Source organism: Oryctolagus cuniculus, chromosome 20, assembly GCF_051225735.1.
Source record: "Oryctolagus cuniculus isolate XC-2025 breed Fujian yellow rabbit chromosome 20, ASM5122573v1, whole genome shotgun sequence".
Lineage (NCBI taxonomy): Eukaryota > Metazoa > Chordata > Mammalia > Lagomorpha > Leporidae > Oryctolagus > Oryctolagus cuniculus.
Genome location: NC_142886.1, coordinates 12,987,594 through 13,013,081, shown reverse-complemented (window position 1 = coordinate 13,013,081; position 25,488 = coordinate 12,987,594). Strand labels below are relative to the sequence as shown.

The window sequence follows — 25,488 nt, the reverse complement described above, 5'->3', positions numbered from 1 at the left end:
ACTCAACTTTGGCTCCCAGCTTCAGCTGGGAAATGTGGGCATTTGAAGAATGAACCAACAGATGGGGGATCTCTCTCTCTCTCTCAAACACATACAGAAACGAGTAGAAAAATAACAAAGAACTGTGACCTTCAAGAACTTGTACACAACTTTCAGAGCCAATGCCAATTCAGAACCCTCCTGAACCTTGGCGACCCCTGAGTCACTAACCAGCCTGGGTCATTCACCCCGGCTGCTCCCCTCCTGTGTCCACTCCAGTTGGCGGGGCTGTGGCTGGCCCACGGTAACCTGACCACCAGTTGCTTATCTGGCCACATACAGTGAGCAGACCATCCACCCACACAAGTGTCTATGGAGAACGGTTGGGCACAGTGGGGACGGGACAGAGGGTTAGCGGAGAGCACCTTACAGCCTGCAAGGCTGGTGTCCAGAGGGTTTCTCCGGAGCTCTCCCGCCTTGAAGGATTCTTGTTCTGCATCTGGCTGGTGGCATCTAGCTGACACCTGCCTGCCAGCCCTGACTCTTGTCTTTCCTGCTTCTTCCAACAGGCATTAGGCATTGCCCCTTGGATCCCAGCCCCGCTGGGGAAGAAACTCCAGGCGGGGGCGAGGTGAGAAGGGGCGAGGGGACGAGAACTCATGTTCTGTAGTGGGGGGTGGAAGGAAACACAGGTGGCCCTGGAGAGGCGGCCCTGGCGTGGCCAAGTTGCGGCTTTCATTGTCTTTGGGGGCGGGGAAGGTAGGTGCGGGTTGCGGGCGCCACAGGTCGGCCGGCTTCCCCGGGCGGGGCCCGGCTCTGGCGGCGCCGGCTGCGGGGCGCGGGGCGCGGGGCGCGCGGCGGGAGCGGCTGTGCGCGTCGCGGCCCCCGAGCGCGCGAGGCCTGCTGAGGAGCGCGCGCCCGCCCGGGCTCGGTGCCGGAAACCCCTCCGCGGCTGCCGCCGGCACCGAGCCGTGGGGACCTACAGTAAGTGCGCTCGGGCCGCGGAGGCCCGGGGTGAGGCGGTGGGGCCCGCGGGGGGCTGTCTTCCTCTCCCCGACGCCCGCCTTTGTGCGGGGCTCGCGGGAGCGGCGGCGGGGTCTCCCTCGCCCCGCGGGCCCTTGTCCCTTTGCTGCACACGCGCGCTGCTGCCCGACAGGTGGCCTGTGGAGCCTGCCCCGGGAGGGATGGGGCCGCAGGTGCAGGAGACAGTGCTACGGGTGGGGGTGGATGGCAGCCGTTTCGGGGGCACTGTCCCCAGGCCCGGCGCCGGTCCTCAGGGAGCCGCGAGCGTTGGGCGCAGAGTTCAAGGTTTCGCCTGGAGTCCTGGGTCGGGATTGCGCCCCGCTTTCTGGGGTGGGGTGGCCTGTGCTCCTCGCGGGCAGCTGCCGCCGTGGACAGAAAAGCGACCGCGTGCGGACGTCAGGTTCGAACTCCCGACCGGGAGCGTTCTGGGATGGGGTGGCCTGCCGGGCCTGCCTGTGGCATCCTGGCTCCGGCGCTTTCGCAGGTTGGAATCGCGACTGTGTGAATCTGGGTAACTCAGATGTTGTCAAGGGGAGTTCAGAGCCAAACGCTGGAGCCACCTGCGCCACACCCAGCATCTGCGTATTGGGGACTTCATTAATGAGCGAATGTGCTGGTTCCAGTGGCGCCTTTGCAAGGTGTTTTAGAGAGGCGAGAAGGGACACGTGTGGGAAGATGAGGGCCAGGAGTTCTGCAGTCATTTATCATATTTCTTTTAAACCAACTGTTATTCCAGCCAGCCAAGAACACAACTTCGGTGGCCAGCAGAGAGCCTGGGTTTGAGTCCTGGATCAGACGTGCGTTTCCCGTCTCCAAATTCACTAGCAGTAGGACGAGACTCTGTCCGCACTTTCTGTCTGCAGATTAGAACAAGGCTTTCATAGCTCGCAAGGTGATGGATGGACAGGCGGCTGATCCACGGTCAAGGGTGGTTGCGCTGCCTCTCTCTGACTGCAGCATTTTGTGCTTCGTGTGTGCAGGTGCCAACATGCAAATAAAATGCAGATCAGGTGTTTTCAGTAAAATCTGCTACTCTGGGCCGACTTCCCCTTTTCTGCTGGTTCATGCAGTGTCCAGTTCTTCCTCTTCTTTTTACCTCGGTGCAAAGAAATAATGGGCTTAGGCTTCTATTAACAACGCTAAGATTCAACAGCAAGGCAGATAATCAGATCTGCCCTTGTTCTTGCATTTGGTAACGTGGCTCAGGGTGTCTACAGGTGATTTTATGCGTCACCTGAATGCAGTGGGTAAAGATGAGACACTGGTATCCCAGAAGAAAATTCTTTGATCAGGTTATTTTTTATTTTTTTGACAGGTAGAGTTATAGACAATGAGAGAGAGAGACAGAGAGAAAGGTCTTCCTTCCGTTGGTTCACTCCCCAAATGGCCGCCACAGCTGGCGCTGTGCCGATCTGAAGCCAGGAGCCAGGTGCTTCTTCCTGGTCTCCCATGCAGGTGCAGGGGCCCAAGCACTTGGGCCATCCTCCACTGCCCTTCTGGGCCACAGCAGAGAGCTGGCCTGGAAGAGGAGCAACCGGGACTAGAACCCGGCGCCCATATGGGTTGCCGGTGCCAGAGGCGGAGGATTAACCAAGTGAGCCACGGCGCTGGCCCCTGTCTCAGGTTATTTAGTTCAATGTTTCTTCTATGCCTTATGTAGTCTGATCAGCTCCATTGACGAGCCAAACTTTATGCCGTTGATTTTGTTGTTAACAGGACATTTGGCAAGCTTGGCTCTTGAGCTGAAGTCTGAGTGTTGTGATTGTTCATTCTGAGCGGGGCCAGAGCTAGAAATCAGAAAGGTTTACGGAGCGTGGAGGAGAATTAGTTCACCTTTGTTCTTACTCAGAAGTCATGGGAGAGGCTCCCGTGTGTCCCTACCATGGAAACGCAGGGAAGGGAAGTGTTCTCAGCCAGTTTCTTGAAAATCGCCCCACATCTTGACCTGGTGTATATCTTAGAGTCCCACATCCATAGTTAGCATAGAGATGCTTCTGATCACAGCTCCTCCCAGCTGTAGATTCTTTGCTTGGTTTTCCAGCCATGGTTGCGTATTATTATATCCCCAAGAGCTTTTATTATTATTTTTTTTTTATTTTTGACAGGCAGAGTGGACAGTGAGAGAGAGAGACAGAGAGAAAGGTCTTCCTTTGCCGTTGGTTCATCCTCCAATGGCCGCTGCAGCCGGCGCATCGCGCTGATCTGAAGCCAGGAGCCAGGTGCTTCTCCTGGTTTCCCATGGGGTGCAGGGCCCAAGCACTTGGGCCATCCTCACTGCACTCCTGGGCCACAGCAGAGAGCTGGCCTGGAAGAGGAGCAACTAGGACAGAATCTGGCGCCCCGACCGGGACTAGAACCCGGTGTGCCGGCGCCGCAAGGTGGAGGATTAGCCTAGTGAGCCACGGCGCCGGCCCCCCAAGAGCTTTTAAAACTTACTCTGGTGTCAGTGTTTTTTCAAGGTGGTCTCAGACTTTAATATGCCCCAGAATCACCCAGAAAGGGGCTGGTGTTGTGGCACAGCAGGTAAAGCTGCCACCTGCAGTGCCAGCATCCCATATGGATGCCAGTTTGTGACCCAGCTGCTCCACTTCTGGTCCAGCTCCCTGCTAATGGCCTTGGAAAAGCAGCAGGTGATGATGCAGTGTTTGGGCCCCTGACATCCACATAAGAGACCTGGAAGAAGCTCCTGGCTTCAGCCTGGCCCAGCCTTGAGTATTGTGGCCATGTGGGGAGTGAACCAGTGGATGGAAGACCTCTCTCTCTGTCTCTCCCTCTCTCTCTGTAACTCTGAATTTCAAATAAATAAATACATCTTGAAAAAAAAAAAAAAAACAGTCACCCAGAGGGCTTGTTAAATCATATAACAGCCTCATTCCTGGAGTTTCTGATCAACAAGTCTGGGATGCAGCCTGAGAATTTTCATTTCTTTTTTTTTTTTTTTTTTTTTTTTTTTACAGGCAGAGTGGACAGTGAGAGAGAGAGAGAAAGAGAGAAAGGTTTTCCTTTTCTGTTGGTTCACCCTCCAGTGGCCGCTGTGGCTGGCGCACCACGCTGATCCGATGGCAGGAGCCAGGTGCTTCTCCTGGTCTCCCATGCAGGTGCAGGGCCCAAGCACTTGGGCCATCCTCCACTGCACTCCCGGGCCACAGCAGAGAGCTGGCCTGGAAGAGGGGCAACCGGGACAGAATCCGGCACCCCATCTGGGACTAGAACCTGGGTTCCTGGCACCGCAGGCAGAGGATTAGCCTATTGAGCCACGGCGCCGGCCGAGAATTTTCATTTCTAGCAAGTACAGGGATGCTGAAGCTACTGGGTCCCCTGCCCTTCTCCTGACGGCTGCAGGTGAGCACCTAACAGGTGAGGGGCAGGTCAGAGCAGGCTGACAGTCGCTTCCCCAGCAGAACATAGTGCCACAGTGAGGTGAGTCCATGGCCTCATTGTGGCGGAGGTCACCGTATGGGTCACCATACTGCCTTATGGCTATCGCTGGCTGCTTTCTCATTTTTCTTTTTCTCCGAAGAAATTCCCCATCAGGGAAAAAAATTGGTTCTAAAGCTAGGCAAAATCCGAGTACTCTACTCCTGTCATTTCTGGGAGGAATCTGGAAAGAACTTTTAAAATGAATGTGGTATGTCTAGGCATGTAAACTGCAGAGACTTAAAATATTCACTTGGAATCTTATGACGTTCACAAAAAGAGAGGGTGGACAACTCTTCTTCTGCCCAGGTAGCATGCTGCCTAGCGACAGGCTCCGGAGGAGAAACAGGGGGCTTCAGAGCCTTAGTTTGGATTTCAGTGGATTATCACCAAATGATAAGGAATTTTGAGATCCCAGTTTGTTATACAAAGTGGTGGTTATTGTGTATTACCGTTGATGGCCTTTCTGGGGTTATAACTGTTTCTATTTATGGGTCTTTATTTCTGAGGTCACTTTTAGTGTGTCTGTAAGAGAAATGGTCTCAGGAGCAGCCAGGCATGTTTGGGCAGGTGGAGGTATCTAAGTGTATTATGCCCAGGAGTCTTGGGCAGTCCGTAGGTGAATACTGGGCCTGGGGCTGTTGTTGATGAGCGTTTTTGGCCTGACGGGGGAGACGTTTGGTCTCTGATAGGCTGCTTCTGGTCTACCAGCTGATCCCGAGTCCCCTCGGTCTGGTCAGTCCACAAGCTTATGGCTGCTTCCTCATGAGCAGTCTCTATCAGTAGCCAATTCCTTCCCCTCTACAACAGTATTTCAAAAGTTCATGGAAAAATGCAGTGAAAAGAGAAGTTTGTTTTGGTGCAACAAATTTGAATTCCACGCATGTGAGGGAATCTTCAAAGTGTTCATTGAAAATGTGTATTATGAGGCCGGCGCCGCGGCTCACTAGGTTAATCCTCCGCCTAGCGGCGCCGGCACACCGGGTTCTAGTCCCGGTCGGGGCGCCGGATTCTGTCCCGGTTGCCCCTCTTCCAGGCCAGCCCTCTGCTGTGGCCAGGGAGTGCAGTGGAGGATGGCCCAGGTGCTTGGGCCCTGCACCCCACGGGAGACCAGGAAAAGCACCTGGCTCCTGGCTTCTGCCATCGGATCAGCGCGGTGCGCCGGCCGCGGCGGCCATTGGAGGGTGAACCAACGGCAAAGGAAGACCTTTCTCTCTGTCTCTCTCTCTCACTATCCACTCTGCCTGTCAAAAAAAAAAAAAAAAAAATGTGTATTATGAAAACCATGCAGGGATTCAAGATTCTTTTGCAACCAAATAAACTTATTTTTCGACTCTGTTTTCCCATAAGCTTTTTGAAGTACTCTCTTCATCCTTGTCGCCAACCTACAGTTTCCTTTCTCTCCTTTTTTTTTTTTTTTTTTGACAGGCAGAGTGGACAGAGAGAGAGACAGAGAGAAAGGTCTTCCTTTTGCCATTGGTTCACTCTCCAATGGCCGCCATGGCTGGCGCGCTGCGGCCGGCGCACCGCGCTGATCTGATGGCAGGAGCCAGGTGCTTCTCCTGGTCTCCCATGGGGTGCAGGGTCCAAGGACTTGGGCCATCCTCCACTGCACTCCCGGGCCACAGCAGAGAACTGGCCTGGAAGAGGGGCAACCAGGACAGACTCCGGCGCCCTGACCGGGACTAGAACGCGGTGTGCCGGTGCCACAAGGCGGAGGATTAGCCTAGTGAGCCGTTGCGCTGGCCCTTTCTCTGCCTTTTTCTGCTCCGTCAGCAGTGCACACTCTGAGCTCAGTACCTGAGGAATAGGAGGAAGGGGCACCTGGGAAGGATCCTCAGCAGTGAAGGTTGGGAACCATGGCCAGCCAGTTCCTTGAGATGCTCAGGATTTAGGAGGCAGACACCGTAAAGGAGAACTGCTCAACTCTGAGTGGAAACGGACTGTAATTCTTAAGCAAAATTCCTTCTAATATAGTAATTATTAAAAAGTTTATAAATGATGCCAACTAAATATGCAGACAAAGAAGAAATTACTTCTTTGTAACTGTCATAGTAGCAGTTGCTTCAAGCAGGACTCTTTCATGAATGCAGAACTCTTGTGTGAACATTTGAAGGGGAACAGCATATTTATAATATTAAAGAATTTTCCTACACATTACTAATTGCAAAAAGGAGATAAACCTGGACTACACTCCTTTAACCAAATAAAGATAGCATCACCAATAATGAAACAGAAGGGAGAGAGAGGACACAGTGCACTTACGCTAATAACACATAATCATGATTCTTTTAGTTATATTTATTTATTTATGTTTTAAGCTTTTTATTCAGTGAGAAAGATGCATAGGAGGGTGACGGTCCTGTCTAAACGGAGAGAGGGAAATCTGGATTCATACTGAGTACCAGGAGCCAGCCGCGTGGAGGAGCATCTAGGCCAGGAGGCATGGGGCAGGTGGCCCAAAGGCCACGTGCCCTGGAGACGCAGGGGCCCTGTGGACCCACAATGGCAAGAAGCCAAAGAGGAAAAAAGGGCTGGGCACACTCTTCCCAGGCTTTTAATCCACTTCCAAAGGGGATTCTTTTTATATATATATATATTTATTTTATTTAGTTTGAAGAGTTACAGAGAGGGAGAGATGGAGAGAGAGGTCTTCCATCTGCTGGTTCACTCCCTAAATGGCCACAACGGCTGGAGCTGAGCTGATACGAAGCCAGGAGCCTCTTCTGGGTCTCCCACATGGATGCAGGGGCCCAAGGACTTGGGCCATCTTCCACTGCTTTCTCAGGCACATTAGCGGAGAGCTGGATAGGAACTGGAGCAGCCGAGACTCGAATTGGCGCCCATTTGGGATGCCAGCACTGCAGGTTGGGGCTTGAACCCATTGTGCCACAGTGCCAGCCCCCATAATCATGATTCTAATCATGAGAAAATTTTGGACAATTCTGAATTGAAAGACATTCTGTGAAAACAAATGTCAGAAATATCATTATGTTCTTAGAATTGTGTCTACATATCGCATTGAATCTGTTAAAAACTAATTAAAAATTAAAATAAAAATTAAAAAAAAAAGTCCGTGTTAGGAAAGATGGCTGAGGTGCAGTACCAGATGGAAGGAGACTAAAGGGAGAACTAAATTCCATGGGTGAGTTTAGATGAGATCCTAGGTCAGGGGGAAAATTCTACAAAGGAGAATATTGTGATAAGTAGTGAGATTTGAATATGGATTGGATAACAACTGTATCCATGTCAAATTCATAAATTTGATATTTTTACTGATATTTGAAAGGGAATATCTTTCTTCTTAGGGTACACTAAGGTAGGGAGGGGGAAGGAACATGATTCTGTATGAAATCTCAAATGCTGTAGGAAAAATGTGCGTATGTCTTTATTAGGCATTTATATGTATATATGTATATTGTATGAGAAAGCAAGCAAGCATGCAAATAGGGCCAAATGTTGACATTTGGTGTATCTGGGAGTTCTTGTACTGTTCTTGAAACTCTTCCTTAAATTTGTGAAGGAAAATAACTTATAAAATGACAGCACTGGGATATCCATCTGTATTCTTGGCCTCATGGTATAAAATGAGGGAACTTGAGAAAGTTAATGGAAAAATGGAGTTAAATGATAAGGTCAAGGGTGATAGTCCATTTTATTAGGAAAATTTCATATGCACGCCAAAAAAGAAAGCATAATATAGTAATTCGCATGTACCTGGTCACCCAGGCTTGACAAGTATTGGTATTTTGCCTGTCTTGTTCCACCTGTTTCCATACCCTATGACCCAGTTTTCTGGGGGAGGTGTTTTGAAAGCATTCGGTTATACTAGCCATCAGCATGTCAGTCTGTGCGCACCCCAAGTGACCCCCATACTGTTATCACACTTAAGGAAAGTAGCAATTCTGTAATAAGAGATTATAGCATTTAGGTATTATTAATGTGTGTGTATTTTTACTTATTCACAAGGCAAGAGACACAGAGATAAAGAGACAAAGACCTTCCATCTATTGCTTGGGTAGTTAAATGCCTGCAATAGCCAGGACTGGGTTAGGTTGAAGTCAGGAGCCAGACCTCAATTTTTATCTCCTACAGGGGTGACAGGGACCCAATTAGTGAGCCATTACCTGCTGCCTCCCAGGGTATGCTTTAGCAGGAAGCTGGAATCAAAAGTAGAGCTGAGACTTGAACTCAGGCACCCTGATGTGGGATGTGGGTATCTCAACTGCTCACCAGACACCTGTCCCTAGATTTTATAATTGTTGTAGAATAGCAACCAGTGCTGAGAAATGCAGATTTGACATAGATGGGCTGTGCACTTGTTTCGAGTTTGAGAAGCTGACTACGTTTGGGTAATTATAAGCAACGTAGAAGGAAAGATCTGAGAATCTGCTTGTGCTTGTTGCTTTCCAAACTCCTCCTCTTGTTTTCAAACCAAGATTTAAATTATAGAAAAAAACATGAAGATGGGTATGGAGGCAGTATTCCGGACTGTTTGGCCCAGACGATGTTGTCTTTTTGAAACATTTTGAAAGCAACCCAGAATGAGTAATATCATACTATCTGAGTAGAATTCTACGTGTTTCAGTTATAGTGTGACGTCTTTGTTTTATCTATTTTTATTTGACGGAGACAGAGAGACCTCCCCAAATGCCCTCAGCAGCTGGGAGCTGGGCCAAGCTGAAGCCAGTGGGTGTCAGGGACCCAACCACTTGGGCCATCAACTGTGGTCTGCCAGCATCTGCATTAGTGGGGAGCTGGGGTCACTCTGATGTGGGACATGGGCATCCTGACCAGTGTCTTAGCCACAGGGCCCAAATGCCTGCCCTCCATGAATATTGTGAAGTTCGTGTCCTCCATGAAGCTTGTGGTGTCTACTTCTTCACTTAGATTTTCATTAGGAACATCACATGGGGTGGTAAAGCCTGAAGTAATTGCTGTGGTCAGGAGAGAAGTTGTTTTTTCCGTTTCCTGCCTGGGGGCTGTTGCCTGTAGGAGGGAGGGTGGTGAACTGAGCTGCTACTGGGGAGTCTGTCTGAGACAGACTTTGTTGTAGGAGCTTGGAATAAGCAGAAGACAGCATGTCTTCTGCATGCTTTTAGGAAGAGTTTACACATTCACAAACATTAAAATAGTCACCTTTTTGGAAAAGTTAAAAGACATAGGAAGCCAGGATGCAGCTCTGCCATCAGCCCTGAAGGTGGATGAAGGGCACGTGTGAGAAAAGGGAGGGGTCTGAGAACAATCTCAAAGAGGAACCCTTTTCTCCTGGGGGCGAATGGATTTCATCAAGGTGTTACCGGAGAAATGCAGGGTTCTTGTATTCGCGCAAGAAAGAATTCAGGCGTGAGACAGAGTAGTGGAAAGTAAAAGTAGCAAAGTTTATTAGGGAAGGGACATCCGCAAGAACGGATGGGCACCTCTCCAGACAGGACCTGAGAGAGAGTGCAGTCGCTCGGACTTGGTGGGGAGAGCGGGGTTACATGGTTGAGTGGAGAGATTACACCTGGGCAGGCTGGCCAGGGGCTCAGCAGAGAGGCAGAGGGCTGAGCGCTCAGTTTGGTTGAGGCGGGGTGGGGGTGGGTGGGGGTGGGTGGGGGTGGGGGGGTGCTGTTAAGGAGATGGTTCTTTGTCTTCACACATCTCCTCCTGAAACAAAGGATTTTATGGCTGTAAATATTAGGAAGCTCCTATCTGAGTTTTCCCTTGAAGGTATCAGACAGGAGGAAGCCTAGCTGGCGCCTTCCACAGTTTAGAGGAAGGGTGAGCAAGACCCCCTAGAGAATGGGGATCTGGAGCAGAGTGTTTGAAATGCAGATACTGGGCTGCATCTGGGAGATTGTGGAAGATTTGTCAGGCAGAAGGGGCGGGGACCCCCACCTGGCAGGTTATCAGGTAGAAGGGGGCAGGGCAGGATGCGAATACTGGGCTGCCCTGAAACATTATCAGGATGACTTTGAGATGCAGATGCATATGCTGGACATATGGCCTGTTACACACACATAAGCTCATATCTGACTTCCTACCTAACAAAGGCACTGCTGCAGTTTGGAGGTTAGCTTGGGTGTCCCCCAGACGGCCCTCCTCCTGGGGTTGCACTACTGGGAGGGGGGGATGCTCAGTTGCAGTGTCTGGGATGTGGGCCTACTGGGATGTCCTTAGAGGGGAGTTTCCTGAGGGGCTTGGTTGAGTGTGAGTTGGGCTCTGTTGCTCTCTCTTTCTGCTTCCTGGCTCACCAGGGAATTCCTTCTCTGCCCGCATTCTGTCATTTGTCATCTACTGCCATCATCAGATGCCCAACCAACAGGGCCGCTGCTTCTCGGAATGTGAACCTCCAAAACTGTGTGCTGAGATGAACGTCCTTTCTTCCCAAGCCATTCCTCTCAGGTACCTGTTACAGTGATGAGAATGGACTTACAGATGCCTCGCGGCTCTGTGAGCCCTCCTGTGGGGATTGGGTATCATTTGAAGTTTCACAGTCTGTTTGCTTGTGTTAATGATTTTATTTTACTTTTAATGATTTTATGTACTTAAAACTGTTTGTCTGGAAATTGGAAGGTTCTTTGTTGTTTCGTGACGTTGTTTCTTTTCTTTTTTTAAGGGGAAGAGTTTATTGGGGGAAACACGACAGACTGGAGATGTTGTTTCTGTGTGATAGTAAACTGTTCATTGAATTCTTGCTTTAAGGTTATTGATTTAGAATTTATGCTAGAAAACTCTTTCCTAAAGAGTTTGCTTAATGAAAAATATTGATTTTGATTTCCTGCCCCTTTTTTGAAACCCTGAACACCTTAATTTTGGTTGGTACTCATTAAGTAAAAGCTGGTCCATAGAAAAAGAGACGGAACCAAGGCCGTCAACTACTTGCTATCAAGATCACCTATTTTAGTCTTTATAAATTGAGTTGGATCCCGGAAAGAAGCATTTCCATTTTTATCTGATAAAATTAGCCCATATAAGATGAATGGAAAGGGAGGAATCTGAAATTCTTTTTTTATTGATTTATTTATTTGAAAAGCAGAGAGAGGAAGGGAGAGAAATACGGAGAGATCTCCCATCTGCTTGTTCACTCTTCAAATGGCTGCAGTGTCTGGGGCTGGTCTAGGCTGAGCCAGGAGCCAGGAACTTCTGGGTCTCCCACGTGGTGCAGGGGCCCAAAGACTTGGGCCATCGTCCGCTTCTCTCCCTGGCGTATCAACAGGGAGCTGGACTGGAAGTGGAGTAGCCAGGACTCAAACCAGTGCCCATATGGGATGCCGGCATTGCAGGCCACAACGTCGACCCCTGAAATTTCTTTTTCTTGTAAAGGTGCTTGTCCTCCACTGTGGTCCAGACCACACGCTGTTTTCTTGAAGTGTTTCTCAGCTCTCCAAGTCAGAATCCATCACTATTTCATTCATATTTCTTAAATATATTTCTTTTGTGGCCTTACTATAGCCTGTGTTATCCTTGAAGGAAAGATCAAGTTTTGGGGATATCTCCTCAATTTTGTCCTTATATGGAAGAAGAATGGTGGCTGAGATCTGTCAAAAAATCACTCACATGTTTGCCAAGGTCAGTCTACTGGGGAGCTTCCCTTTCGCTGCTCATCCTTTTATTCTAGGAGTTCTCCAAGTGGAGATGGTGATGGTCCCTAAGGCATTTAGGGATCCTGCAAAGTCAACATGACGTTCATACCAACACACTTCATATTCATCTTTTTTTTTTTTTTTTTTTTTTTGACAGGCAGAGTGGACAGTGAGAGAGAGAGACAGAGAGAAAGGTCTTCCTTTGCCGTTGGTTCACCCTCCAATGGCCGCCGCAGCCGGCACGCTGTGGCCGGCGCACCGCGCTGATCCGAAGCTAGGAGCCAGGTGCTTTTCCTGGTCTCCCATGGGGTACAGGGCCCAAGCACTTGGGCCATCCTCCACTGCACTCCCTGGCCACAGCAGAGAGCTGGCCTGGAAGAGAGGCAACCGGGAAAGAATCCGGCGCCCTGACCGGGACTAGAACCCGGTGTGCCGGCACCGCAAGGCGGAGGATTAGCCTAGTGAGCCACGGCGCTGGCCCGTATTTATCTTTATACCTTTGTTCAGGAGCGGTCATGAAAGTCTGCAGAGAGTGCATGAATAGCAATGGCATTGTCACTCTGTGGCTAATGGAATGTGTGCTGTGCATTCGTCTGCTTCGAGCATTTTTCCGTTTTAATTTCAAGTATGGTAAGCACTGGTAAACACAACAGTAGGGCCAGTGCTGTGGCTCACTTGGTTAATCCTCTGCCTGTGGTGCCGGCATCTCATATGGGCACTGGGTTCTGGTCCTGGTTGCCCCTCTTCCAGGCCAGCTCTCTGCTGTGGCCCGGGAGTGCAGTGGAAGATGGCCCAAGTGCTTGGGCCCTGCACCTGCATGGGAGACCAGGAGGAAGCACCTGGCTCCTGGCTTTGGATTGGCGCAGTGCGCTGGCCGTAGCAGCCATTTCGGGGGGTGAACCAATGGAAGGAAGACCTTTCTCTCTGTTTCTCTCTCTCACTGTCTAACTCTATCTGTCAAAAAAAAAAAAAAGACAACAATAAAGTTCTCTGCGGCCGTTAGAACCGCTGTCTTGCTCTGTTACAGGTTGGGCTGGAACCAATCCTCCCTTAACTTCTTGACAACCGAGATGTGATCCTTGGTGGTTCCTGCACCTGTGAGGGCGGGGCTCTTGACTCCTTTCCCTGTGATGCAGTGTGATTGATTGTTCAGGAATCTGTCCAGCTGTGGGCCTCCAGCTCTGGCTGTTTCTAGTTATTTTTTCTGCGTCCAGCTATTTCCTTTACACGAGAATACTCCAATTTCCTTTCTCTGACCCCCTCTGTGAAAGGGCCCATGCACATAAGCCTTGCTGTCGTCATCTGGGGAGTCCAGGGGTCTGAAGGGGCCTGGCAGTGTTCCCTACTGCTGTATGGGTTCTTCCAGTACACCTGTGTTTTAGAATAGGTCCTCATCTTTGTCTTGAGGGATGCCTGGTTCCCAGACCCCCAGCCTCTCTGCCTTAAGTTTCTCAGGAGATCAGAAGTCCCCATAGACTTACCGTCTTGACAGTGGCTGCCATTATAAACCACTCTCTGGGTGGGGTGAAAAAACAGAAATTTATTTCTTTGCCATTCTGGAGGCTGGAGGTACAGGACTGAGGTGTGGGTGGGAGAGGTGCCTGGCGAGTCTGGCTCGTGGAAGCAGCCTTCACTCTGTGTGGTCACAGCAGGGACAGAGAGCAGGCTGTGGCATCTCTCCCTCTTCTTATAGGCCACCAGCCCTATTGGTGAGAGTCTGACACTTCGATTTCATTGAACTTCAGTCACCTCCTTCAGTGCTCTATCTCCAAGTAACCGTCGCATTCAGAGGCCCTGGGGTTAAAGTTTCATGTTTAGGAGATATGGCCGCTTTAATCTGGAAATGAGTCATTGATGGACATTCTAATGTTAACCAAACTTGCTTTGCTGGTACAAGATCTTCTGGTCATGATTTTTTTTTTTTTTTTGCCTACTCTGCTTCCCCTTGTCTCTACCTTATTTTACATTACTTGTTTATTTTTAATATTCTATTTTGGTTTATTTATTATATATCTTACATGTCTTTTAGCATTTGCAGTCATAATTACAATATAAATACCTAACTTCATAGTTTACCTGGAATCAGTATTTTAGCACTTCAGTGTAATATAGAAATCTCACCACCATATAAATCCTTTATTCACCCCTCTGTGTTTTTTTAATTTATCTTATGTAATATATCCACATTCATATATTGTTTGAATGGAATGTCGTCAAAATCCATATCTTGAAGTACTAACCCCAGTACCTCACAATGTGACTGTGTTAGGAGATAGGGTCTTTAAAGAATTAATTCACTGGGGCCAGCGCTGTGGCGTAGCGGGAAAAGCCACCGCCTGCAGTGCCAGCATCCCATATGGGCTCTGGTTAGAGTCTTGGCTGCTCCACTTCGGATCCAGCTCTCTGCTATGGCCTGGGAAAGCAGTAGAAGATGGCCCAAGTCCTTGGGCCCCTGCACCCACATGAGAGACCGGGAAGAAACTCCTGGCTCCTGGCTTCGGATCAGCTCAGCTCCGGCTGTTATGGCCATTTGGGGAGTGAACCAGTGGGTGAAATACCTTTCTCTGTCTCTTACTCTGCCCCTCAAATAAGTAAATAAATCTTCAGAAAAATTTGTTAAAAAATTAAAGAGTTATTGAAAGATTAAGTTGGCCGGTGCCGCGGCTCACTAGGCTAATCCTCCGCCTTGCAACGCCGGCACACCGGGTTCTAGTCCCGGTCGGGGCACTGGATTCTGTCCCGGTTGCTCCTCTTCCAGGCCAGCTCTCTGCTGTGGCCAGGGAGTGCAGTAGAGGATGGCCCAAGTGCTTGGGCCCTGCATCCATGGGAGACCAGGAGAAGCACCTGGCTCCTGCCATCGGATCAGCGCAGTGCGCCGGCCGCAGCATGGCAGCCGTTGGAGGGTGAACCAACGGCAAAAGGAAGACCTTTCTCTGTCTCTCTCTCTCACTGTCCACTCTGCCTGTTCAAAAAAAAAAAAAAGAAAGAAAGATTAAGTTATAATGAGGTCCTTAGGGTGTCCCTAATCCAATACGACCGAGTGTCCAATAAGAAGAGGGTGTTTGGACAGAGAGGCACAGAGGTAGGAGCCCATGAAGACAGGGGAAGGATGGTATCTGTAAGCTATGGAGAGAGGCCTCAGAAGGAACTAACTCTGCTGATACCTTTCTTGGACTTTTGGCTTCCAGAACTGTGAGAAGACAAATTTTTTCTGTTTAAACAACTCAGTCTGGAGCGGGCAGTTGGCGTGGGGGTGATGCTTCTGCTTGGGATGTCCATCTCCCGATATTGCAGGGTCTGGGTTCGAGTCCTGGCTCTACTGCACTCTAGCTTCCTGCTAATGCACTCTTTATGGGACAGCTGGTGATGACCCAAGTGCTGACGTCCCTGCCAGTCATGTAGGAGACCCAGACCCAGTTCCAGACTCCTGGCTTCAGCCTGACCCAGCCCCTGCTTCTGCGGATGCTTGAGGAGTGAACCAGTGAGTGGGAGATCTCTCTCTCTCTCTCTCTCTCTCTCTCTCTTTCTTAAGGTTGATTTATTTATTTTGAAAGCCATAGTTGCAGAGAGAGAGGGAGAGACAGAGAACGCTCTTCTGGTTCACTCCCCAGAGGGCTGCAATGGCCAGCGCTGGGCCAGGATGAGCTAGGAGCTTCATCTGGGTCTCCCACGTGGGTGTCAGGGGCCCAAGCACTTGGGCCATCTTCTGCTGCTTTTCCTAGGCCATTAGCAGGGAACTGGATCAGAAGTGGAGCAGCTGGGACTCCAACTGACACCCATATGGAATGCTGGTGTTGCAGGAGGTGGCTTTACCCGCTGTACCACAATGCTGGTCCCATCTTTGTAATAAAATAAATACATAAAATTTAAAATACCACCCAGTCTGTGGTACTTTTTTATAGTAGCCCTGGAAAACTAACATGCATACATTTTGCTTGTAAAAGGCAACCATGTTTTTAGGCTGACACTTTGGCACAGCCGGTTAAGCCACTGCCTGTGGCACCAGCATCCCCTATGGGTGCCAGGTTGGGTTCTGGCTGCTCTGCTCACTTTCCAGTTCCCTGCTGATGCACCTGAGGAGGCAGAAGAGGATGACGCAAGGCCTTGGGCCCCTGCCACCCACATGGGAGACCCAGATGGAGTTCCAGGCACCTGGCTTCGACCTGGCCCAGCTCTGGCTGTTTTGGGAATCCAGAGAGTGAACCAGAGATGAAGATCTCTCTCTCTCTCTCTCTCTCTACTCCCCTCTGTCATTCTACCTTTCAAAAAAAAAAAAAAGTCAAACATATGTTAACTGCAAAAGAAAAGACAGCCTATTGTATTTACTCAGGTTTTATTGTTTTGTTGCACTCCTTTCATTCTTGATGATCCAGACTTCCCCCAGTGTCATTTCCCTTCTTTCTGTAGAATTTTCTTTAGCAATTCTTTTTTTGTTCATATATATATATATTCATATATATATAATTTTTAAACATTTTATTACAGGATAATTATAAAATTACAAAATAAAAATTGTGAGGTAGTAATAGAAAGAGTTAAGAGATTTATTGATTTATTTGACAGGCAGTACAGCAGAGAGAGAGAGAAAGAGAGAGAGAGAGAGAGGTCTTCCTCTGGTTCACTCCCTAATTGGCTGCAATGACCAGAGCTGGGCCAATCCAAAGCCAGGAGCTGGGAGCCTCTTCCGGGTCTGTTATGCAGGTGCAGGGCCCAAGCACTTGGGCCATCTTCCACTGCTTTCCCAGGCCATAGCAGAGCTGGATCGGAAGTGGAGCAGCCAGGACTCCAACCTGCGCCCATCTGGAAAGCCAGCACTGCAGGCGGTGGCTTTTACCCACTATACTACAGTGCTGGCCCTTTCAAATAGTTTTTTTTTTTTTTTTTTTATTTTTTGACAGGCAGAGTGGACAGTGAGAGAGAGAGACAGAGAGAAAGGTCTTCCTTTGCCGTTGGTTCACCCTCCAATGGCCGCCGCGGGCAGCGCGCTGCGGCCAGCGCACCGCGCTGATCCGATGGCAGGAGCCAGGAGCCAGGTGCTTCTCCTGGTCTCCCATGGGGTGCAGGGCCCAAGCACCTGGGCCATCCTCCACTGCACTCCCTGGCCACAGCAGAGAGCTGGCCTGGAAGAGGGGCAACCGGGACAGAATCCGGCGCCCCGACCGGGACTAGAACCCGGTGTGCCAGCGCTGCTAGGCAGAGGATTAGCCTAGTGAGCTGCGGCGCCGGCCTCAAATAGTTTTTCAATCCTGTATTTTTTCTCCTCTCCTTCTGTGATTTGATGGCACAAAGGTTAGACTTTTTTTGTGATTGTTTTCCCCTTGTTCTGAGTCTCTGTGCATTTTCCTCCCCAATCTTCTCTGTTGTTTAGACTGGATAATTGTATTGGTGTATTTTCGAGGTCATTGATCTCTCATTTGTCATCTTCATTCTGCCGCTAAACCTGGCCAGTGAACTTTTTTTTTTTTTTAAGATTTATTCATTTATTTGAAAGGCAGATTTACAGAGAGGCAGTGGCAGAGAGAGAGAGAGAGAGAGAGAGAGAGAGTCTTCCATCTGCTGGTTCACTACCTGATTGGCCGTGACGGCCAGAGCTGCACCGATCTGAAGCCAGGAGCCAGGAGCTTCTTCTGGGTCTCACATGCGGGTGCAGGGCCCAAGGACTTGGGCCATCTTCCACTGCTTTTCCAGGCCACAGCAGAGAGCTGGATGGGAAGTGGAGCAGCTGGGACTTTAACTAGCGCCCATATAGGATGCTGGTTCTGCAGACAGCAGCTGTATCTGCTACGCCACAGCATTGGCTCCACCAGTGAACTTTTCTTATCCTTCCTTCCTTCCTTCCTTCCTTCCTTCCTTCCTTCCTTCCTTCCTTCCTTCCTTCCTTCCTTCCTCTTTCTCTCTTTCTCTCTTTCTCTCTTTCTCTCTTTCTTCTTTTTTTAAAGATTTATTTATTTGAAAGTCAGAGTTACACTGAGAGGGAAGGAGAGGCAGAGGCAGAGAGAGAGGTCTTCCATCTGATGGTTCACTCCTCAGATGGCCGCCAACGGCCAGAGCTGAGTCGATCCGAAGCCAGGAGCCAGGAGCTTCTTCCAGGTCTCCTACATGGGTGCAGGGGCCCAAGGACTTGGGCCATCTTCCACTGCTTTCCCAGGCCATAGCAGAGAGCTGGATCAGAAGTGGAGCAGCCAGGACTTGAATTGGTGCCTACATGGAATGTCGGCACTGCAGGTGGTAGCTTTACCCACTGTGCCAAAGCACCAGCCCTGCCAGTGAACTTTAAAAAATGTTCAGTAATTATATTTTCAGTTAAATATTTCCATTTTGTTTTCTATGTCTTCACTGAGACTTCTACCTTTTTAAATTTGTTTCGAGAAAGTTTATAATTTCCTTTTTAAATTAAAAATATTTCTTTGAAAGTTGGAGAGACAGAGAGATTAAGGTGACAGACAGACATACAGATTTCCCATTACTTGTTCACTCCCCAAATACCCACAACAACTGGCGCGAGGCCAGCCCTAAGCCAGGAGCTGTCTCCAACATGGGTGGCAGGGACCCAACCACTTGAGCTGTCACCTGCTGGCTCCTAGGGTGTGCATTAACAGTGAGCTGGAGCTGGGAACAAGGAACTTGAACCCAGCACTCTGAAGGGAGAGGCAGTGTCACACCAGATGCCTGCCCCTTAGTAATGGTTAATTGTTACATAATTGCACATATTTATGAGGTAGAGTATGATACTTTGATACATGTATTGAGTGTATATGGATGAAGACAAGGTAATTAGCATTGTCATTGTCCTTAAACATTGATCTGTGTTGGGAGCCTTGGAAGTGCTCTCTTCTAGATCTTTATAAAACATGTAGTGCATTGTGAACGAATGCCACTTCACACTGCTTAGAACACTAGAGTTTATTCCTTTTGCCCCCTTGCATTTTTATTTATTTTATTGCTGACTCATTTTGGCCTTCCTAGTAATGACCACTGACTGTTCTGCCCTCTTCCAAGAGGTCAATGTTTTTAGGCGTAACATAGGAGTGAGAACACAGCACTTTCTCCCTTCCCCTTCCTTGTTTCTTCTGTTGAGAAATGTCTGATCAGATCATTTGCCCGTTATAAAGTTGGATTGTTGATCTCTTTCTTGGCTGTGTAGTGTTTTGCGTCCCTTATATAATCTGAGTAGGAATCTCTGGTCAGATGAAGCCTTTTTTCTCCCATTTGATTGGTTGTTTCTTCACCCTGTTGACTGTTTCCTTGGAAAGGAAGACAGTTCTTTGCTCAATATAATCTCATTTGTTTCATTTTGCTTTTGTTGCCTGTGCTTTTGGGGTCTTATCAAAAAAAAAAAAAAAAAGCAGCTCACTGCTTGTACTGATGTTGCAGTATTTCCCCATGCTTTCTTCTAGTAGTTTCTGTGGGGAGCAATCCGGACTGGACTGAGTTACTGGAATTAAGACTTATTCTATGCATCTGCTCTCCCACAATATGGCGCTGGGAGAGAAGTAAACAGCTTCCGCACAGCTGCCTCCAGTTCAGCTAATAAACTGTAGGACTTGCTCCTGATTGGAGGAGAGCAGCGTACTCGGCGTGTGGGCAGCCGAGTTGGGATTGGCGGAGGAGGACTATAAAGGAGGAGAGAGACGGCATGCACCGGTAACATCTAAGGGGAACATCTAGCTGAAGGAACACCTGTGCAGCCCCCGAGAAGAGCCGGCCGGCGGTGTGCCGCTCCCCTGCGGAAGTGGGGAAAGTGGCCAGGGGGAACCGCCCTTCCACGGAGGTGGAAGGGATAGTAGCCAACCCGGGAAGAACCAGCAGCAAACCCGGGGAGGGCCGAGCAGACCAAAGAACAGCGCAGGGTCCTGTGTCGTTCCTCCACGAAGAGGGGGAGCGACAGTTTCAAGTCTTACGTTTAGGTCTTTGATGCATGTTGATCCACATTGAGTTGATATTTTAATATGGTGAGAGACGGGGTGTGTCCACTTTCATTCTTCTGTGTATTGATATCTCAGTTTTCTTACCATCATGTATTAAAAGGACCGTCCTTTCTCTGATGTGTTTCTGGTACTTTTGTCCAAGATCAGGTGGCAGTAGATGCATGAATTTATTTCTGTGTTCTCTATCCTGCTAAGCTGTGCCTTTTTTTTCCTTTTATTTATTTATTTTTTTTTGCAAGCACCAAGCTGTTTTGGTTACTGTAGATTTGTAGTGAGTTTTGAGGTCTGGTATTTTGATGTTTCCAGTTTCTTTCTTATTGCATTGCTAAAGATTCCTTTGGTTGTTTGAGGTCTTTTTGGTTCCATATGAATCCGAGGAGTGTTTTTAATCTATTTTTGTGAATAATACCACTGGTATTTTGATGGGTATTCCATAGAATCTGTAAATCACTTTGGGTAATATGAATACAGAGGCCTGGGCCACGGCTCAATAGGCTAATCCTCTGCCTAGTGGCGCCGGCACACCGGGTTCTAGTCCCAGTCGGGGCGCCGGATTCTGTCCCGGTTGCCCCTCTTCCAGGCCAGCTCTCTGCTGTGGCCAGGGAGTGCAGTGGAGGATGGCCCAAGTCCTTGGGCCCTGCACCCCATGGGAGACCAGGAAAAGCACCTGGCTCCTACCTTCGGATCAGCGCTGTGCGCTGGCCGCGGCGGCCATTGGAGGGTGAACCAATGGCAAAGGAAGACCTTTCTGTTTCTCTCTCTCTCTCACTGTCCACTCTGCCTGTAAAAAAAAAAATATGAATACAGAATATCTTTCCACTTTTTTGTATGTTTTCTTTGATTTCTTTAAGCAGAATTTTGTATTTTTAATTGTAGAAATTATTAATTTCCTTGGTTAAATTTATTCCTTGATATTTATTTAACTGTTCATTTATTTCATATCTATTGTGAATGGGGTTTTTTTCATTTCTTTGTTTTAGCAAGTTTATAATTGGTGTATAAAAATGCTACTGATTTTTGTATGTTAACTTTGTATCTTGCAACTTTTCTGAATTTCTTTTATGAGCTCTGACAGGTTTCTTTAATGCAACCTTTAGGTTTTTCTATATGCTCATATGTAAATTGATGTAATCTGCAAACAGATAATTTGATTTTTTTCCTTTCTTTTAATTCTTTCTCTTACTTAATTGCTCTGGTTAACACTTTGAATAAGTTAACACTTATTATGTTGAATATGTGTCACCCTTTGTCATCTATCACCAATGAGAAATTTTTAGGTAAACTGACTTTCCTCTCTGCCTGATTTTAAGAGTTCCTCTTTCCCTTTTATCTTCGATGTGGCCATGATGTGTATAAGTGTGGGTTTGTTCTTGTTTAGACATTTTCAGTTTCAAATCTCTCTTCTCTCTTCAATTTTGAGACATTCCTACTCATACTTCTTTAAGTATTCTCTCTCTCAGCCCTCTCTTTCCTTCTTAGACTCCTCTAGACTGATACACTCTGATGGTTCTCTTCTCATGTTACAAATCTCTTAGCCTCTCTGATTTATTTCAACAGTCTTCTTTTCTTTCTCCCTCTTCCTTCCCCCCTTCTCTTTGCCTTCTTTCCTGTAATTTCTTCAGGGTTGTCTTCCACTTCAGTAGTTCTTTTACAGCAGACCCATTCTCCCAGTTAACCTGTGAGTATACTGGTTTTCATTCCATTGGTAATTGTTTTCATTTATAAAATTTTTATTGAGTTATTTTTAAAATACATTCCTTTCCTATAGTATCTTATTCTTTCATTATGGTTTTAAATATTTTTTAAAAATTTACTTTATTGGGGCTGGTGCTGTGGCATAACAGGTAAAGCTGCCATCTGCAGTGCCAGCATCCCGTATGGATGAATTCTCGCCTCCCCGTATGGATGCTGGCTTGAGACCTGGCTACTCCACTTCTGATCCAGCTCTCTGCTATGGCCTGGGATAACAGTAGAAGATGGCCCAAGTGTTTGGGTCCCTGCCCCCACGTGGGAGACCCAAAAGAAGCTTTTGGTTCTTGGCTTCAGATCAGCCCAGCTCCAGCCATTGCAGCCATCTGGGGAGTGAACCAGTGGATAGAAGATCTCTCTCTCTCTCTGCCTCTGCTTCTCTGTAACTCTGCCCCTTATTTATTCAAATAAATAAATAAGTCTTTAAAAATGTATTTTATTTATTTGAGATTCAGGGAGACAGAGAGAGAGGGAGAGAGAAAGAGAGGGAGAGAGAGAGGGAGGGAGGGAGGGGAGAGAGAGAGAGAGAGAGAGAGAGAGAGAGAGAGATATCTTTCATCCATTGCTTTACTTTTGAAATGGCCACAACAACCATGGCTAGGTTATGCTGAAGCCAGGAGCCTGGAACTGGGCTCGAGTCTCCCACGTGATTGACAGGGACCCAGCTGCTGGGGCTGTTGCTTCTAATGCCTCCCTGTGCATTAGCAGGAAGCTGGACCAGGCATGAAGCTGGGGCTCAAACCCAGGCACTGTGGTAGCAGATTTGAGCCTCCCAAGTGGCTCCTTAACCGCGAGGCCACGTGCCCACCCCGGTCTTTAAGCTGTTTTCAGCTTCAGCAGTTCTGAAGTCCATTAGCTGAGTCTGTTTTTTCCGCTTCCTAAGGTGTCAGTTTTGGGGTCTGCACAGCCCCCTGTGGGGATTGCTGCTTCTTGGAGCCTGTGGTGTTTGTTGTGTTGGTTCCTCTCCAGCTAGCCCTGAGCTGTGCAAATCTCTAAGGGCAGCACTTTCCACACTGTAGTTCCTGGAGCTCTAGGGATTTTAGTCCTCTCAATCACTGTTTATGCACTAACCACCCATCGTGGGCTTCTTCAAAACTGCATGGAAGAGGGCCGGTGCTGTGGTGTAGCAGATTAAGCTGCTGACATCTGATGTGGGCGCCGGTTGAGTCCTGGCTGCTCCTAGTCTGATCCAGCTCTCTGCTGTGGCCTGGGAAAGCAGTAGAAGAGGGCCAAGGCTTGGGCCCCTGCACAAGACCTGGAAGAAGCTCCTGGATCCAGATCGGTGCAGCTCTGGCCATTGCAGCCAACTGGGGAGTGAGCCAGCGATGGAAGACCTCTCTCTCTCTCTTTCTCTCCCTCTCTGCCTCTCCTTCTCTCTCTGTGTAACCCTGGCTTTCAAATAAATAAATAAATAAATATATTAATAAATAAATCCTAAAAACATTCCAGTTCTTGGGGTGGACATGGGTACAGTGGTTGAGCTGCTGCTTGGAGTGCCTGCATTGCAGATGGGAGTGTGTGAGTCTCACCCTGGCTCTGCTGCTGACCGCAGCTCCCTCTACTGCACACCCTGGGAGGCCGTGGGTGATGGCTAATGTCTTCGGTGCCTGCACCCACACGGGAGACCTGGATTAAGTTCCTGGCTCCTGGCTTTGTCCTGGCTCAGCCTTGACTGTTGCAGGCATGGTGGGGAGTGAACCAACTGATGGGAGGTCTCTGTGTGCCTTTTAAATAATAAAAACAAAAATAAAATAAACAAGGAAAAATCCTGTTGTTTCTTGGGTAGGCCCATTTCCCTCATATCTGAGACAAAAACCCGAGTTTTGAGGCTCTGGCTTTGATTTTTTAAATTTTTATTTTGGAGTTTAAGACAGACTTGCTTTCGGAATTAAATTGCGTGCATTGGTTGGATTCCCGTGCATCTGGAGTGGGAAGGGCAGACACACCCACAGCAGCTCTGCATCTCAAGGCGGAAGCCCTCAATTCCCATTCGATAGAGACCGTGCCCTGCTCGGAGTCAGCACCCCTGTTGTGCGGGTAGCACTGGGTGCCCCTTGGCTCTCCTGCACTCCACTTTCCTGCTCTTTGAGAAGCTGTCTGGTTCTGTTACATGATGGCAGCCAGCCTAGCATTCCCACCAAACTGGGCATGTGCTGGGCAACCTCTTTTTATATTTTTAAAGCACTTAAGGCCTTAAAGGAACCTACCTTTTATAAATCCCAATGTTTATCCCACTTAGAGTGTGATGAGATTGAGGTTAAGAGAAACTGTTCAGTTATCTGCTGTGGCAAGACATTCTCAGCAAAGAAATGTGCTGAGGTGTATTTTCATAGATGGCAAAAAAAAAAAAAAATGTTAGTAGGCTGCCCTTTGAGTAGCATGGACGAGTACAGTAATGGGCCCTGTACTGACCTGCTGTCTCACTAAATGGGAATTGTGAGCGTGGGCTCCTGACAGGTGCATATTTTTATGGCTTATTTGCTTTAAAGATTTTATTTATTTATTTACTTGAAAGACAAAGTTACAGAGAGGCAGGAAGAGAGAGAGAGAGAGAGTCTTCCATCCACTGGTTCACTCCCCAAATGGGTGGAGCTGGGCAGATCCAAAGCCAGAAGCCAGGAGCTTCTTCTGGGTCTTCCATGTTGGTACAGGGGCCCAAGCACTTGGGCCTTCTTCCACTGCTTTCCCAGGCCACAGCAGAGAGCTGGATCGGAAGTGGAGCAGCCGGGTCTTGAGCCAGCGTCTGTATGAGATGCTGACCCTACAGGTGGCGGCTTTACCTGCTACGCCACAGTGCTGGCCCCTGTGGTTTATTTATTTATTTATTTTTAGAAATTTTTTTTTTTTTTTGACAGGCAGAGTGGACAGTGAGAGAGAGAGACAGAGAGAAAGGTCTTCCTTTGCCGTTGGTTCACCCTCCAATGGCCGCCGCTGCAGCCGGCGCACCGCGCTGATCCTGGCAGGAGCCAGGAGCCAGGTGCTTTTCCTGGTCTCCCATGGGGTGCAGGGCCCAAGCACCTGGGCCATCCTCCACTGCACTCCCTGGCCATAGCAGAGAGCTGGCCTGGAAGAGGGGCAACCGGGACAGAATCCGGCGCCCCAACCGGGACTAGAACCCGGTGTGCCGGCGCCGCAAGGTGGAGGATTAGCCTATTGAGCCACGGCGCCGGCTCTAGAATTTTATTTCTAATGATCAAAACATACTGCCGTGGATATTCTTGAGTTTATATTTTGCTACTATCTTAATATTTACTTCTAGGTGTAGAGATGGGTTTATTTATTTACTGTTTTGATGGCGCCAAGTTTCCCTTTCAGAAGGATTGCACCAGGGGTCGGCAGTGCACTGATGACAAAATATAGCATGAACTTTTCTGCGGGAGTTATTTCAGTATAGATATCACAGAGCATTTCTCTTCCTGTCCCTCTGTGCATGGCCTCCTCTGGCTTCCCCAGTGAGGTTCCTGGACTGGCAGTGTTGGCTTCCCCTGGGACTTTTAGAAGGTAAACTGTAGGAGCCAACTTAAGGACTCAGGGTGGCGCTCAGCAGTCTCTGTCTCAGCCCCTCCTCCAGGAGATCCCGACGCTCGCTGAGGTTTGGGGAGCACCGGGCTATCAGCAGCTTGTCCTCGTGTAACCCAGGTCCGCTCAGGTCTGGTCTGCGCATCCGTCAACAACGTAGAAACTGAGTTCCTGGGAATTGGCTTCTTGTCCATCTCTTCCAAATCTTTGTCCCTGCCTCTTTTTTTAAAAAAAATTATTTTATTTATTTGAAAGGCAGAGTGACAGAGAGGGGTTGAGTTGCGGGGAGGAGATCTTCCATCCAC

At 48.6% G+C, this 25,488-nt stretch overlaps 1 protein-coding gene across 1 annotated transcript in view; it reads left to right on the top strand.

Moving 5' to 3' along the window:
* Positions 1–780: 780 nt before the first annotated feature.
* Positions 781–25,488, top strand: part of SYT16 (synaptotagmin 16) — a 322,943-nt gene continuing 298,235 nt past the window's right edge. The window contains exon 1 of the mRNA XM_002719549.6: positions 781–963. The gene's annotated coding sequence lies outside the window, so the exon portion shown is untranslated. The remainder of the gene's footprint in view (positions 964–25,488) is intronic.